This window comes from Python bivittatus, unplaced genomic scaffold (assembly GCF_059951505.1).
Source record: "Python bivittatus isolate LINGU-HERP-01145 unplaced genomic scaffold, Pbiv_v1 ctg000060_np1212, whole genome shotgun sequence".
NCBI lineage: Eukaryota > Metazoa > Chordata > Lepidosauria > Squamata > Pythonidae > Python > Python bivittatus.
The window spans coordinates 18,723,235-18,738,154 of NW_028277044.1; positions in this window are offsets into that span (position 1 = coordinate 18,723,235).

The following is a 14,920-nucleotide window of genomic DNA, read 5'->3' on the forward strand; positions in this document are numbered from 1 at the left end:
TTTACTACCATCTGGCCACACTTCTCCAGTCTGAATATCCTTGCTATAGATCCGTGTCAGGTGGATCAGCAAGTTGATGTCTTGTTCACTCTTAGCATACAGCGTGATGTCATCCATGAAGAGGAGGTGGCTGATGGTTCCATTCTTGAACTTGTATCCATATCTAGTCCATAACATACACACACACACACACACCTATTTCATATATATATGAAACATTTCCAGATGTTTTAGGAAAATACCTTTACCATTCCTTTGGTGTTTAATTTTTACCTGTGTATTTCCTCTCTTTACTTCATCATTCTTTATATATCCTTCAAAAACTTTTGAATGATATAAATATGGTATTTAGCATTTAACTTCCCCATTCACCTTTCTTTCAACAAAGCAAGGGAGAACCCTAGGGAGGGTTGTAGGGAGATGGAAACAGGTGGGCAGCTGATTTTCCACAACTATAATTTTGAAAAGGATTTTGAAGGAAAGATAATGTGGGCAAGGACATTGAAACCTTGATACCATGGGCTTTTGAGTTGGATACCATTTTTTGTCATATGCTCTGTTACTAGAAAGTAAATATTGTGAAATAACATGATTTTATATATATATATATATATATATATATATATACCCCCACACCCACATACACAGTAGAACATTCAGTAGAACATTCATTCTTTCATCTCTGCTCGATTTCTAATACATTACTAGAATTTCCATACAGCTATTTTTCAAAGAACGTGGGTCTTGTGGAGAAAATATTTTGAGAAAATCCTATTTTGTATGCAACTTTATACTTGCATAATATAGATTCAAATCCAGGGGTCAATTCAAAGTCCTTAGCACTCTTATCTAGACTTTAAATTTTGCAGAAGAACAGAACATAATATATGTCCTTAAACCATCAGAGAATCAAAAGGGAAAGAATTCTTAAAGAGTCTCATTAATCTAATGGCAGAACTTCCTATGTTAAACAAAGAACACACTAGCGAAGACTGTGGATGGGGAAAGCATTAAATCTTAAAACAAAATTTATTTTAATAATAAATAGGGAATACCTGGCTTGTTGAAAGTGAAATTTATCCCAGTGCATGGAAGAGTCGGTTCAGAGAAGAGTAAAAAGCAAACACAATGGTTCTACTTTTGAAACAAGCTTTGTAAGAATACATATTCTGATCGAACACTGTTTCTTACAGGAGCGTATGGGCATCTTGGGATCATTCGAAGAAGGCTATTGTCCTCAGCTTTTGATTATGACACTGATGCAGAAAGTGAAGGTTTTAACTCTCCCAACAGCATGGTCTTCCAATGGTAACTGTTTTGTTCTTAGGCAAGAAGACTCATTTCCCCTACAGGAGGAAGTTAGAAAAACAAGACTTAATGCTGTTACCTTTATTTTCATTTACCTAGGTCTCTCACACCTGTACCCTGGGACCTTTCTAATAAGTCTCCCACCCTCCTCGATATCTGGTTTATTCATACTGATTTGTGAACTTTCACAGCCAACTATAGCATTTTTCTAGGCCTTGCTTTCCACATAGCATTTCCAAATCAGCGTGAAAACGCATCTTTACATACTATATTGCTTAGACAGGGAGAAATCCAACTCTCTAGTTTTTAATTTTAGCCATATTGTTAGATCCTAACCATAAAATATAGGATATAATAAAATTATATGATGGAAAATTAAAGAGTGTGCTTTACGAATTTGTGTTCCACGGAATGAACAGTTTATTTCACTCTTTCTCTCTTGCTTTCTCTTTTTTTAAGAATTACAATGTCACAAAAAGCTTGGGGAATTTCATTACATGAAACCATAACAAAACTATCCTGTGAAGTTCTCAAGGTTTTAAAAAATAGCTGGGGAAATGCCTTGAGTTACTAAAATTTTAATTTACTCTGAATTAATTACTGGTTAATTATATCTGAATTGATCTCAAAATTTTCACTTCCAATTGGGTATTCAGGGGGTTTAAAAATGGTTCACTGGTGAAAAAGGAAACATTTTCTTCCAAAGGAAGTCAAGACATTCTTTCAGAAAACTCTATCTTTAAATCAAAATAAGCCATTTTTGTCAATACTACTAGGGTCACTTTTGCACTGGGAAAATGCCTAATTGCTAATTTTGACTGATGCTGTTCATGTTCTAGAAACATTGATTTTTTTTTATTTTGTAAACCTTTTAGTGTCACAGATGTCATGATTTTGCTGCAGAGCAGCACAGTATGAACGTAGATGAAAAGGAACTATTGATCTGCTGTACTGATCAACATTTTTCTACTACTTAATATTTTTTAAGGAGCATTATAATATTGAGTCTCCAAAGACAGCATTTTAATAGTGGCTCATACAGATTTTAGTAAACGAGGAAAGGATACTTTCCTTACTATGTAGCAAATGTTAAAACCAATACTACAGCATTAGAAATGTAGTATTGCATTGCACAATAATGTTTCAAGATGTATTGAAATCCAAAATTCAAATGCTCTATAAGACACTGGCAAGCCACTCCAAAGCCATTGACAAAACTGATCACTGTCTTGGTTTCTTACCAACAGATTTCTAAATCTATCAAACCTCACCATTTTTTTCACACTGCTTCCTTTTATTTAGAGCAGTCAATTCCATTCCATTTATTACAGTCATAGACCAGTACGAGCAGAGTGTTCTGTGAATATATATAAATCCATCTTAATAGATAATAAACAAAATAAAATTTAAGACAAAGTTAAAATACATTGATAAAACAACCTAACTAGTATCTATGAGTGAGGTCCAGGATGCAGTCTATATTTAAATTATAAAGTAGACACTAACATTATATAAAGTATAACAACATGTAAAATACAAGAAACTGATAATATCTAAAATTTAAATGAATTACAGTTAAATAGAAGCTGGGGGGCCAACCAAAGTCCCATAGAGTTGCTGGGCTAGTGGCTTAGCCTGAAAGAGCTCAAGTGCGGCTGGAACATAATATCCTCCTTTGGACCAGAAAAAAATGAGGATGGCATTGGCAGTTCTTTGCCCAATAGCATCAGCATATTCACAGTGGGCTTTCCTCAAGCCAGTGACACGCATGACTCCTCCTAAATACTTAAAGCAAGTCATTTGTTCTATTCTATGGCTATTAATGCTTTATGAACGGAACTTCATCCTTTTGGCAAATGCCATAATCTTGGTTTTCTGTATTTCCAGAAGATCATTGTGGCAGTATTGGACCAGAGTTCTCAGAGCTATTTTAAGGCCTATTAGTGTTCTGGAAAGAGCTACAGCATCATTTGCACAAAGCAGCAGGGCAATGCTGCAATCCCCTAGTTTAGGGGGATAGAAATTTGGATTGTTTAGACATCTCATCATACCATTCATATAAAAATTTAAAAGCAGAAAGGCCAAAATGGATCCCTGTATTACCCTCCTTTTGAGCTTTAACTGGCTTCAAGAGAAACCCTTGCATGTTGCACCTGGCTTTGAGAGTTGCATTAGTGTGTAGGGCTTGGATTAGAGAAGCCTATGGTCAATTGATGAGGCTTCCAGCTTCTCCCATAATTTGGTCCTGGATACAGAATCAAAGGTTGCCTTAAGATCTATAAAGGCAGCATACAATGATACCAAATAGTTGGTTGAGTATTTTTGAATCAAGTGCTATAGGATCAAACATTGATCGATGGTGCCTCTACCTTCTCTAAAACTGGCCTGCTCTTCTGCTATCAGATTTTCCTGATCCAGCCAGTCCCTAAGTTTATCATGGGGGTGATAAGCATAAAATTTGCTGATTATATTAAGCAGGTTAACTGACCTATAGTTAGCAGGGTCATCTCTCTTTCCCTTCTTAAAGATTAGAACTACTGTATAATTGCCAGGCCCCAGTTCTCGGGGACACATCTGGTGGTATCAATATAGGTGAAGAGCAAAGCCAGGATAGAGCAAAGCCCATCGCTCTATGTTATTCTTCAATAAGGTCAGCTCCAGGGGCCTTCCCCTTCCTGAGTTGACCAATAAGGGTATTTAGAGCAGTGTTTTTCAAATTGGCAACTTTAACTTGTATGGACTTCAACTCCCAGTGCTGGCTAGGAAATTGTGGGAGTTGAAGTCCACACATCTTAAAGTTGCCAAGTTTGAAAAACACTGATTTAGAGCAAGTGAAAAGAATTGCAGTGACTGCATTATTGCATTGGCTCTCAAAAGAAAGCCCCCTATTAGCTTTCTAAAATTTGAAAAAATACACAAGGAAACAGTTCGCAAAATATAATCACAAAAGGAGAAAGTATTAATGTGGTAATAAATATGGCAGCAACTCCACAAACTCAAATTCTTTATCTTTTGTAGGGCATGTAGGAACTTTCCCCAGATTAGGGTTATATTTATATTTGAGAAATTTTCATTAAAGATGTTGGTCAGGATATTTATTTTCTTATTCACATTTTGAAAATCTTTTTTATTTTTATTTTTTGAATGAGTAAATCCAAGAAGTTTGATGTTCCTCAACAATGGTCTTTTTTTAGCCCCCAATATTGTGAGTCTATATAGAGTCACAATACAACATTCTAACAGTATTTGAATGCTGTAATGAAGGAAACAAAGAGTGAGAAAAGTCTATATGAATTTACAACTTGTCCATAATGTTTTCTTTGTAAGGGCACTGGGTCAATCAGGCTGACATATTCAGCCACGCTTCTGACCACCTGTCACCAAGTCATGAAGAATCTTCTTTCGCCATAGTCAACATAAGACTCCCACTTCTCAACATCCTAGTGCTAGGGCATCCCAGCGTCATTCTTTTTTTAAAGACATTGACCATATGATCATGGTCAAACAGCAAAGCACTTACAATTTTCAGATCTGCCAAATAGCGAATCAACCTTTATAATTAAAGGTGACAAGCTGACAAGAAAAATAAATGTAAAATTGTATATGTATATGAATGTTTATGTCAGATTACCGTCTGTGCAGTGGTTTTCTTTTTGTCAATAGCCAAAGGCTCATTTCTCAGTACCAGGAGCATGTTTTTCTACCAAGGCCTTCAGACAGTTCCCCTTCGCCCTAGTGAATCTGCTGATTAATTTTGGATGCTCTTCTTAATTAACACCCCAAAGGAAGTCTAGATTTTCTACCCTATATTCCATGTGAACCAAATGAATCTGAAGAACAATGACCCAAGGAGACAGGTCGACTCCATCCAAATGGCATTATAAGAACATTGAATATCTCACAAGTCAAGATCTTGTCAGGCAGTGCCTAAGGAAAACGTAGGCCTTTAATCGGGGCAGAAGTGAGATTCATATTAGTCCAATTGTGTTCATTGCTGATAGAGAGGGACAGGACGAATGCCACCTGACAGTTGAAACATGGTGTCCCTGTATGGCAACGGGTGCCATTGGCTTTGATTAATAATTGGATCCATTTTTTGTCTCCAAGGAATATATGTGGTTGATGGATACGAGAAAATACAGTGGTGTGATTTATTAGAAAATTAGGATAAAACAGCAAACCATATAAGTACACACAGTCTCACAAAAATAACTGTGGATCTGGAAGCATAGGACCAGATAACTGTAATATCCATGTCAGTTTTTACAAGAAAATATATAGTCCAAGAGATAGATAGTCCTCATCTATTCTTGCCCTTGAAGAAAAATAAAACAGGTTTTTAATATAATTTTATCTATCTCTGCAGAAGACAAGAAATCACTGTACGACTCAACCAACTGTTGCTTCATTAGCATAGTTGGCAAAATTCTCATTAATTCATATTACGAGACTATATTCAGATTAGAGTTTTGTATGTATGTGCGTGTGCACATTTGTGCATGTGTACTTCACATTTATTTTCTTTGCAGCAACTATAGAGACATGGAATGCACCTTAATTATCAAATCAGACTATTGAGCTCTGATTAAGTCAGTATTGTCTAGAATGATTGACAGTTCTCCAGGGATTCAGACTGGAAGATTTTCCAACTCTACCTGGAAACTGAATTCAGGAACTTGTATATGTATTCCTCTACTTCTTTGAGTGTTGACATATTGTTAGGTTATAAAGCTATACCTTTTAACACGTTATTATGTATATGAAGAAGATATATGCCGTGGGACCATTTATAATGGTTGGGAATATTACTTTTTCATATGTGGTTTCTGGCTATTTATCATCACCATGTCTGTATTTACTTTAAATATCATTTTAGAAAACAAGCAGTCCTGGCAACTGAGATTAAATCATAAAGACAAACATACAAAATCTCTCTCTTTCTCTTTCTCGGCGGCATTCAAATAGTTACTTATTACCAATAAAGCATGACATCATCTACAGCATACAGAACATAAGAGTAAGAAAGTCCTACAGAGATGATTTTCAAATTACATGCATTGACAAAATCACACTGGACAGAAGAGTCGGAGTATTAAATGAATATAAAGGGTGGAAAAAAGGTGTTGTAAGGCAAGTGTGAAGACCTGAAAGACCAGGTTAGGGACTGATTGTTATGGTGAAAATCTATTTATATGGTCACTAAAAGTCGACCCCAACTTCATAACCATAATCAAGGCAAGTGTGAGGTTATAAGGAAAGGTTTGCAAATATATGTGTATTTTGAACTGAGATTCGACATATGCATAAACAATAGCTTGAGCATTACAGCAAGGCAGGTTAGCTGGGAACTATACAACTATGTCCCTCCATGGGGAGGACAACTCCATGGAGATTCTCTTCATGGTTTAGAGCCCTGACTTTCACATGCATGGAGGATGTGGGTGACAGGAATAACAACAGAGGAGGATAGAGCTAGCTATTCCTGCTCCCTCATGTTCCAAGCAACAAGTTCCATAAACCAGATAATTAAATGTCTGTGCCTGAAGGACTAAATGACTTGTAAGCTATTTAAGTCTCAGCTCTTGTCACAACCCCTGTACTGGTTTACTTATACCTGTCGAAGAGGCTCCCTGCTGGTTGCAGTAGTGATTACTTTGTATTTTCCCTATTTTATTTTTTATTTTTTATTTTTTGCTTGAAGGAAAAGTATTTAACTAAGGGAGGTAGCCTGAAGAACATTTTTTTCATCACCTAAATTTGGCAGATAAGCAAACAAACTCACACCTGTCACCATAAATGGGAGGCTGTACACTACTTAATTTACATCCCTCATTACAGAGAGAATATTAACATCATAGCAAGTGACTATTTAGAATACATCATACCCTCAGAAAGACAAAGGGACTTGCTGGTGGTAAGAATTAATGAAGTTATCTGATAAATTTGATCATTCACCTTATTTGATAACCCAATGAAAAGGCAATAAATTTTCAGGTTTGTCATTGAATAATGTGAGATTATGTCTACTGGTGTTCTTCTCAAATAACAACTTGGGGCAATAATCTTAGCTCTTAGCGGAACTTAAGCAACACTTTTTAACTTATTCACCTGAAATTCTCAATCCAATCTTTCCTACAAGAGCTTTGCACTTGTGAAGTCCTGAAATTAGAATTGGATAAGGTATAAAAATGTAAGTTGAAATGTCTCAGGACATGCTTCTCAAGCTTTTGAAATGGATGCTGTTGCTCCTACTTCCGTTCTGGAGGGCAATGCCAAATTCAGCCAGCTTCCAAATCCTGCACTGAATCAGGCTACTTCAGAACAATTCTGCAGCCCTGTTGAAGCAATTACTCCTGATAATCCCCACACCAATTTCAGTCAAATATCATAAGCTGCTGTTACGTGCACGTTCAGTACAAAAGTCTAGAGGAGAGAAGCTGAATGGAGAGTCTTGGCACACATAGATGCCATTGCACACACAGCTGTACACACAAAGACTTTCCTGCTGGGGACAAACATACTCCATCTATGAGTAACTGCAGCAGTTACTTTAATGTTCTTCAATTGACACTGGTGGGATAGCTGAGAGATTATCTGGAGTATTCATGTGCTGAGCCTTCCAAATAATGAACCCTGTAACAAAGCAAGGTTTGTGTCTCTATAAGAAGTGAAGGGGTTTTTTTTCCTCCTGATGTGAACTCAACTGATGTGAACTTCAAAAAAAGAAAAACTAAACTAAAGGATACCCATCCATTCATAGGACTTTTTTCTCTTTCTTTCTTTCTCTTGCTTTTCTCCAAAAACTTTGGAGAGAGGAGATGAGAAATTGACAGGTGTGCCATCTCATCACAGAAAAGATGAGGATTCACAATGCTCTGCAGGTTTGGTCTGTTCATGTCCACACTAGCTTGGTGACTTGGTAAGTCACAAAATTTCTATTGGCTGCCATTTTATTCCACCACAAGCTTAGTTTATGGTTGTTGTATATTGATATATGATGTTCTTCTTCCTTCTGATTGTTTTTACTTTTTTATAATCTGACTTTCCTGTATAATCTGATCTTTGGTAGTAATTTATTTACTACCACTTCTACCTTCATCTCAACTGAGCAGAAAAACAGGAAGAGCTTTGGTGATGAAAAAGTCATTCGTTGTCATTTGAATATTTAAGTCTTTCTGATTACCTACCCAATTCCTTCCACACAGTCTTTATTTCCAAATTTATTCTCTCATTCCTAAAATTCCGATCTTTTACTTTATACCTTGGATTTAACTTTTATTTATTATTGCTTTTGCTTGGTATGACTTGTCTTTTGCCTTGTTAGAATTTCTCTGCATAGGCAGGTTATGTCTCCCAAACATCCTGACCCCTTTTTAACTTAGTTATTAAGGTTCTTTTGGTTATTTAAATCTACCTCCTCTTCTTCCACTATACTAGCATGTATAGCAGTGATTTTTCACTACAGTCTAGTAATTCACTGCTCTATATTCTGTTGGTTGGATGGGCCCCTTAAAATAATTTGTTGCAGATGTTATTGGATGCCAGGGTGCTAGGAATCACCTACTAGGCATAAGTCCCCTTCATATCAATAGAGTGTACTTTAACATGTTATTAATTATATTGATTTGAAATAAGCCCATGGTGGTGGGAGGCTGCCAATTCCTCCCCACAAATTAATAAACTGTATTTGCAAGCAAGGAAGAAGAGTCCTTGGCAGCAGCAAGAGCAGTTTTGCCCAAACCATGAAACTGCTCCTAGAGAGAGCCCAATCTCCTCCCTTTGCAATGAAAACTCTTCTTGGAGAGAAGACAGCTGACAGCAGCAGCTCTAAATCCTTGAAAGTGGCAGCTCCAGCAGTGAAAGAGATCATGCTTGACGGGGAGATTCCCAAGGAGTTATAGAAAAGAGCCTTTTTTTTGCCAAGTCAATTATCACAGATTCCTAGCAAACAAGAGATTCTTTTTTTCAACATCATGCAAACTGGAAAAGCAACCCTTTCACAAAAAACTTCCATTTGCCTGAAATTTGGTAGGGTTTTTTTTCTCCATAAAAAGAAAGCCATATCTGTATATTTCATCCAATTCTACTGATTTTATTTTAAGTAGCCAATATAGACTTTAAAGATGGTTAGCAACAAAAAATCTTCCCGTTTATTTTAATTTCATTGGGTTCCATCCACTTAGCAAGATGGATTGTGAAAAAAAAAGTTAACCTAATTCCACTAAATAATTACATGCAGTTATAGGTTTCACTTAATAACTATCGGAATTACGAAGACTTTCCAAATCTTGCTTCAGATTGGATCCCAAATGAATTGAGTAACATTTGCATTGGCCCAACATAATCTGGGTTGCTTTCAGAATTACCAAACTGGAGTTCAAGACAAACCTTAGGCTCTCAGATTTCTTTACCTGGTGTTCTGCTAGCAAAGACATTTCTCTGACTCTTGCTTAGGTTCTTTGAGATTTTTCACTGCTGCATTCAGCTTGATAGTTTATTTCCATTATTTTTAAGCCTTTGCATTTTATAAGCTACTTTAAGACACCTCAAAGTAGGTGAAAATTTCTCAACTACATAAAATAGTTAACAATAAATTGCTGGCTAATGGTATAGCTTTGGGCTGCTTGAATTCTGACAGATATTCTTTTTTTTTTTTTTAAGAATGAGAGAACAGCACATTTATACGGCTCTCAACTATCACTTCCATAATGTTCTTCTTAATGGTATCTCCGGCATGATAACATATATTACAACTTTCTATGGCTTCAGATAAGGCTAAAGCTTCCTCTTAGCTCTTAGTAACAGAGATCCTTTCACAGTTTCAGGACTGACTGACTCTCTCTTACCTCTTCTCTGAAAGGAAGAAAACTCTAACTGGGACTGTCTTCTTGGCAGTACCTTTTGAACTTTGTTTTGTGTCAAGGTAACATAAAGAAACAAGAGGCCTACATGTAATTTGGATTTTTCTAAGTATCTCCTTTCAATCTAATGTACTGTTGTGAAATTAAGCCAGTAAAACTATCTGACTAGCCCATTTGAGGACCCACTCTGCTATCTTTCTTTCAGTGACAAATCCAAGTTTCCAAGATTTGTTCCATGATGATAAGCTGTACAATTTACAGGTATAAGTTAACAAATGAGAGCAATTAAAATGTCTCACAGTGGCACCTGTCGCAGGGTAGGGTTGCACTAAATGATTCCCACATCACTGCTTCCTGGAGAGCACACCATTTTCAGCCTTTCTGCAAGAGAAGCAACAATGGGAGGGTTGTTTTCAAATGGTCATGAACCAAGAAAGCAGGCCTTATCCTGTAGCTTAGGTATATGATTATTATCATTTGGGGGGGGGGGGAGAGGAGCAGAGGAAAGCAGTAGGAGAAGCAGCAAGAACATTTTTTCAATCCTGTTTTGCACAAATGAATTATTGTGCTTCAGACCATTCTCAGTTGCAACAGCATCTTAGAGGTGCTCCCATTGACTTTCTTTTATAACATGGGATTTTCAGGGAAGTACCTTTGTGTAGTATACCGACATCCAGTGCTTTTGTTTCCTACCTTAAAAAGAAGTAAAATGTATTCCTTCTAGCACTCATGTTATCTAATGCAGAAGTTGGCAACTTGATGCCCTCCTGTTGAGTCAAACATCAACTCCATGAGCTCTTAACTGGCATGCAAGAGGCATCAGCTTACCTACTCCTAATCTAATAACATATCCATCATGTTATGAAGCATTGTATTCAGCTTCCTCAACTGAGTACCCTTCAGATATATTGAGATTACAGTTCCCCACATTCCCAGTCAGTAAGCCCAATGACCGAAGACTATGTTAGGTTGGATTTCTAAAAGCTGCAGACCCTAAACATCTGCAAGGTACCACATTGGGGCAAATGGGGTTACCTTAATTAAGAATCTCACGAAAGGCCATGAATTATGAACATTCTTTGTTGCTAGAATGAGAACCTTTTAAGAATACAGTGGAACTTAATTTTAGCATATCCCTTTAGAACATGTTGGAAAGTTTAACAATCAGTTTGAAATCCCTGCAGAGGCACTTTTTGTGACAAGCTTACACAGAAGACTAGAATTTGTCATATTGGGAGGCACGCTGAAATTTTTCGGATGGTGGTTATCTATCCATCCAACATTACTCTTCCCTAAAAATAAAAAGTGTAACCTAAACATTTTTGAATAGTCTCTCTACCTCTCTGTGTCTCCATCTTTTCTCCTGAAAAAATGGTATTTGCCTTCCAGGATATGGTAGTGAATGCCAAGTTGCCAATGCAATTAATATTGTGTCTTGTAGTAACCATTTTAAAAGCTGGATGAAAAAAATAGAAAAAGGGATGACCAACCTCCTAAGACTCTTCTGGGTAATTTCCAATTATGCTGGAAAAATTAAATCCAAAGTACACCCCCCCACACTCCAATTATTTACTCTACTTCTTCTTTGGAATACCAATACAGATACACCAAATTGAAAACAGAACTCTGGTATAATATTTGTCCAGTAAAAGCAACCAAAATGATTGAGGATTGGAAGAGCTCCTCTATGAGAAACTCCAGCTATTTGGGCTCTTTATTTTGAAGCCAAGGAGGACAGCAGGAGACATGATAGAGGAACAGAAAATCATGCATGACAGAAAATGTGGAGAAAGAAAAAGTTGTTTTCCCCTATTACCATGTGAGAACTCAAAGTCATCCCTTGAAGCTAAATGCTAAACAAATGGATACTGTTAGGAATCAGTCCGAGTCTTCAGATTCAGAAGCTGAAGAGCTTCAGCCTACATCTCAAGAATTAGCTGAAAAGAGCACATTTGAGAAAACACTGGTGCAAGCTGAGTCAGCTGATCCACAGCCTGAGCTAGGCAATTTTGTCTATTTGAAAGAAAAAATTGTAGCTCATCCTATTAGCCAAGCTAGTAGATATATAAAGAAAACTGCAACTTGACTGGTTGGTTCTTGGGGTAACCATTGTTCCACCCATCCCTAAAAAAGAATCACTTTTTAACAAGATGGGCAGTAACAAATTTGATATGTAAATAAAATAAATAAAAAAATAAATCCCTCTTCGTACATAGTGTTGGATACTTAGCAGAACTTTGGACAGGAACCTGACCACTCTTGGATCAGTTCTGAACTTGTGCTTTGGACTATTTGAAAAACAAGCTTCTTTATTTTTACTTTCTAACCAGAAGATTTGCAGTATGCTACATAACTATCACTACAGTTATGGATTTATGATTGAAATAAATATCAGTTTGTTTGGATCAGAAGCTGGCTGTGTGTGCATAACTGGCAGGACAGAACATAGATTCAGGACCAACAGAAGAAAATATTTTGCACACAGTGCATTATTAATCTATGGAATTGATTGCACGAAGTTGTAGTAGCAGCAGCCTCCTTAGAAGATTTGAAAAGAGAACTGGACAAGTTCAGGGAGACTTAGGCTCAATATCAAATATCAAATATCAAATATCAAATATCAAATATCAAATATCAAATATCAAATATCAAATATCAAATATCAAATATCAAATATCAAATATCAAATATCAAATATCAAATATCAAATATCAAATATCAATATCACAAACATGGATGGCTGTTTATTATCTCTTAAATCATGGCCAGCGATGTCCTCAGAGGAGGTCCAAGATGGTGATTGTAGCAGCATGATTCAAACCCTGCTCCTTTTATACATACGTCATTGTCACATGCCCATACAAAGGGACAAGACTTTGATTACAATGCCACAACCACAATCCTGCTGGTTTTGACCATACCTACCATCACCATGGATGCCCCTGATTATGGGTAATAAGCCTTCCCAACTGATTCTTGAGAAATACAATGGAAGGAGATTTCAGTCCAGGCATGGGAGCTTCCCAAATGCATCCAGTTGGCCACTGTTTGACCCAGAATGGTAAACTAGATGGACCTATGGCCTGATCCATCTTATTATTATGTTCTCATGCTACGTTCATACTCATGTAGTCTAAATAGCAGCAATCCCTACATACCTGGAAAGTATGAGTAGAACTGAAGAATGCTCAGTGAGACTGGAATGTTGATTAACTGGTGGAAGGAGAAAGCATAAAACAGAACGAAATGGACAGAAGCATCTTTGAACAGGACCTGGGTTAAATTCCAAGTAGAATTCCCACTGCAGTATCTCATGGAAGATTTAATAGAGTTTTGAAATCCAAGCCAATAGAATGAACTGTCCCTGATGTTTCTGCCTTTCAGATTACTAGAACAGTTTCCATTTTTTAGTTCCTGCCCCTTCAATAAACTGTACCTATATCTCTTCTTTGGAAAAGGTTTGTTAACATTTGCTGCCAGAGATGTCAGGACTGAAGGATCTGATCTTCCAAGGAGCAAACTATATACAGTGGGTGTACAATCTCTTGTGACAATGCATCCATTGGAACACAAAGGCAATCTGTAGTGCTGCTTGACATTTTGCAATGCCCTAACATCCTACTGTACAGAGCATGGTCTCCTCTTTGAAGGTGTCCTTCTGTAGTGGTCTGTCCTGTCCAAGCTGGTATACATTTAGGAACTGAGAAAGGGGAGCCGAGTTTTTCATGGAGAGTTAGCACCTGGGCAGCAAAATGAGTGGCAGAAATATGAATTACCTGGCCACAGCTTCCCTTTCTATAGTGAAATATAGTATGCTTATCTTTAAATTACTGCTGTTCATATCTCCTCACATAGATTAGCATATGCAATACGTATGTCACTTTTTGACTGCTTCCTTTTTACTGATGTGCTTTTTCTTTTTGGCATTTCATTCTCTCTCTCTCTCTCTCTCTCCCTCTCTCTCTTAGTGATGTATAAAAGAGCTACCATGTAATTTTAGGCTCTGAAGCTAATTTTAGAGATCCTTGAAGAAGGTGGTAGGGTAGCCTTCAAACATGCTAGCCCATAGTGTGCCATGTCCAAGTGCCAAGTCTCCGCCTTGCTCTCTAGGGGGATCTGAGAATCTGTTACAAGTTCCATAATTTCTGCCAGTGGAATACTAGCCAATGTTCAACCCTGTCCACTTTTCTCTAATGCATTTGGTATTGTAAGTCTTTTATTCCTTATTTTCATTGAAATGGTGTCTAAATGCATGCAACTGTCTGATTATTTTATTTTCTTGTAACCCTTTTTTTGTGTTGGTTACTTCTCTCTTTGGACTCATTCCATTCCTTTTATAATATAGACAGTGAATTTCATGCATTTCATTCCATTCTTGCCTTCTCTTATGTCCACCATCTAATTAGGTTAAGTTGAAATGTCAACCCAATCTCTAAATAGCTTGGCAAAAGAAATGGTTGCATTATAGGAGTTTCTGGAATGGGAAAATCTTTTAAGCACCTTCTAACAGAAGACTTAGCCTCAAAGAAAGCATGTCAACCAAACATACTTTTCACTAAATAAATACTGGTTAAAATGCTGATTTCCAAGCAAGTACCAGCCCTCTGTTTTGATTAAGATTATAGAAATGCAAGTCAAGTGTTAGTTTTTTGTTGTTGTGGGCAGGGTCTGCAATTAAAGATTTCATACAAGTGTATGGCTGATTATGAAGGGTTGACTTGCCAGTGTTTCAACAAGCAAGCTATGTATTC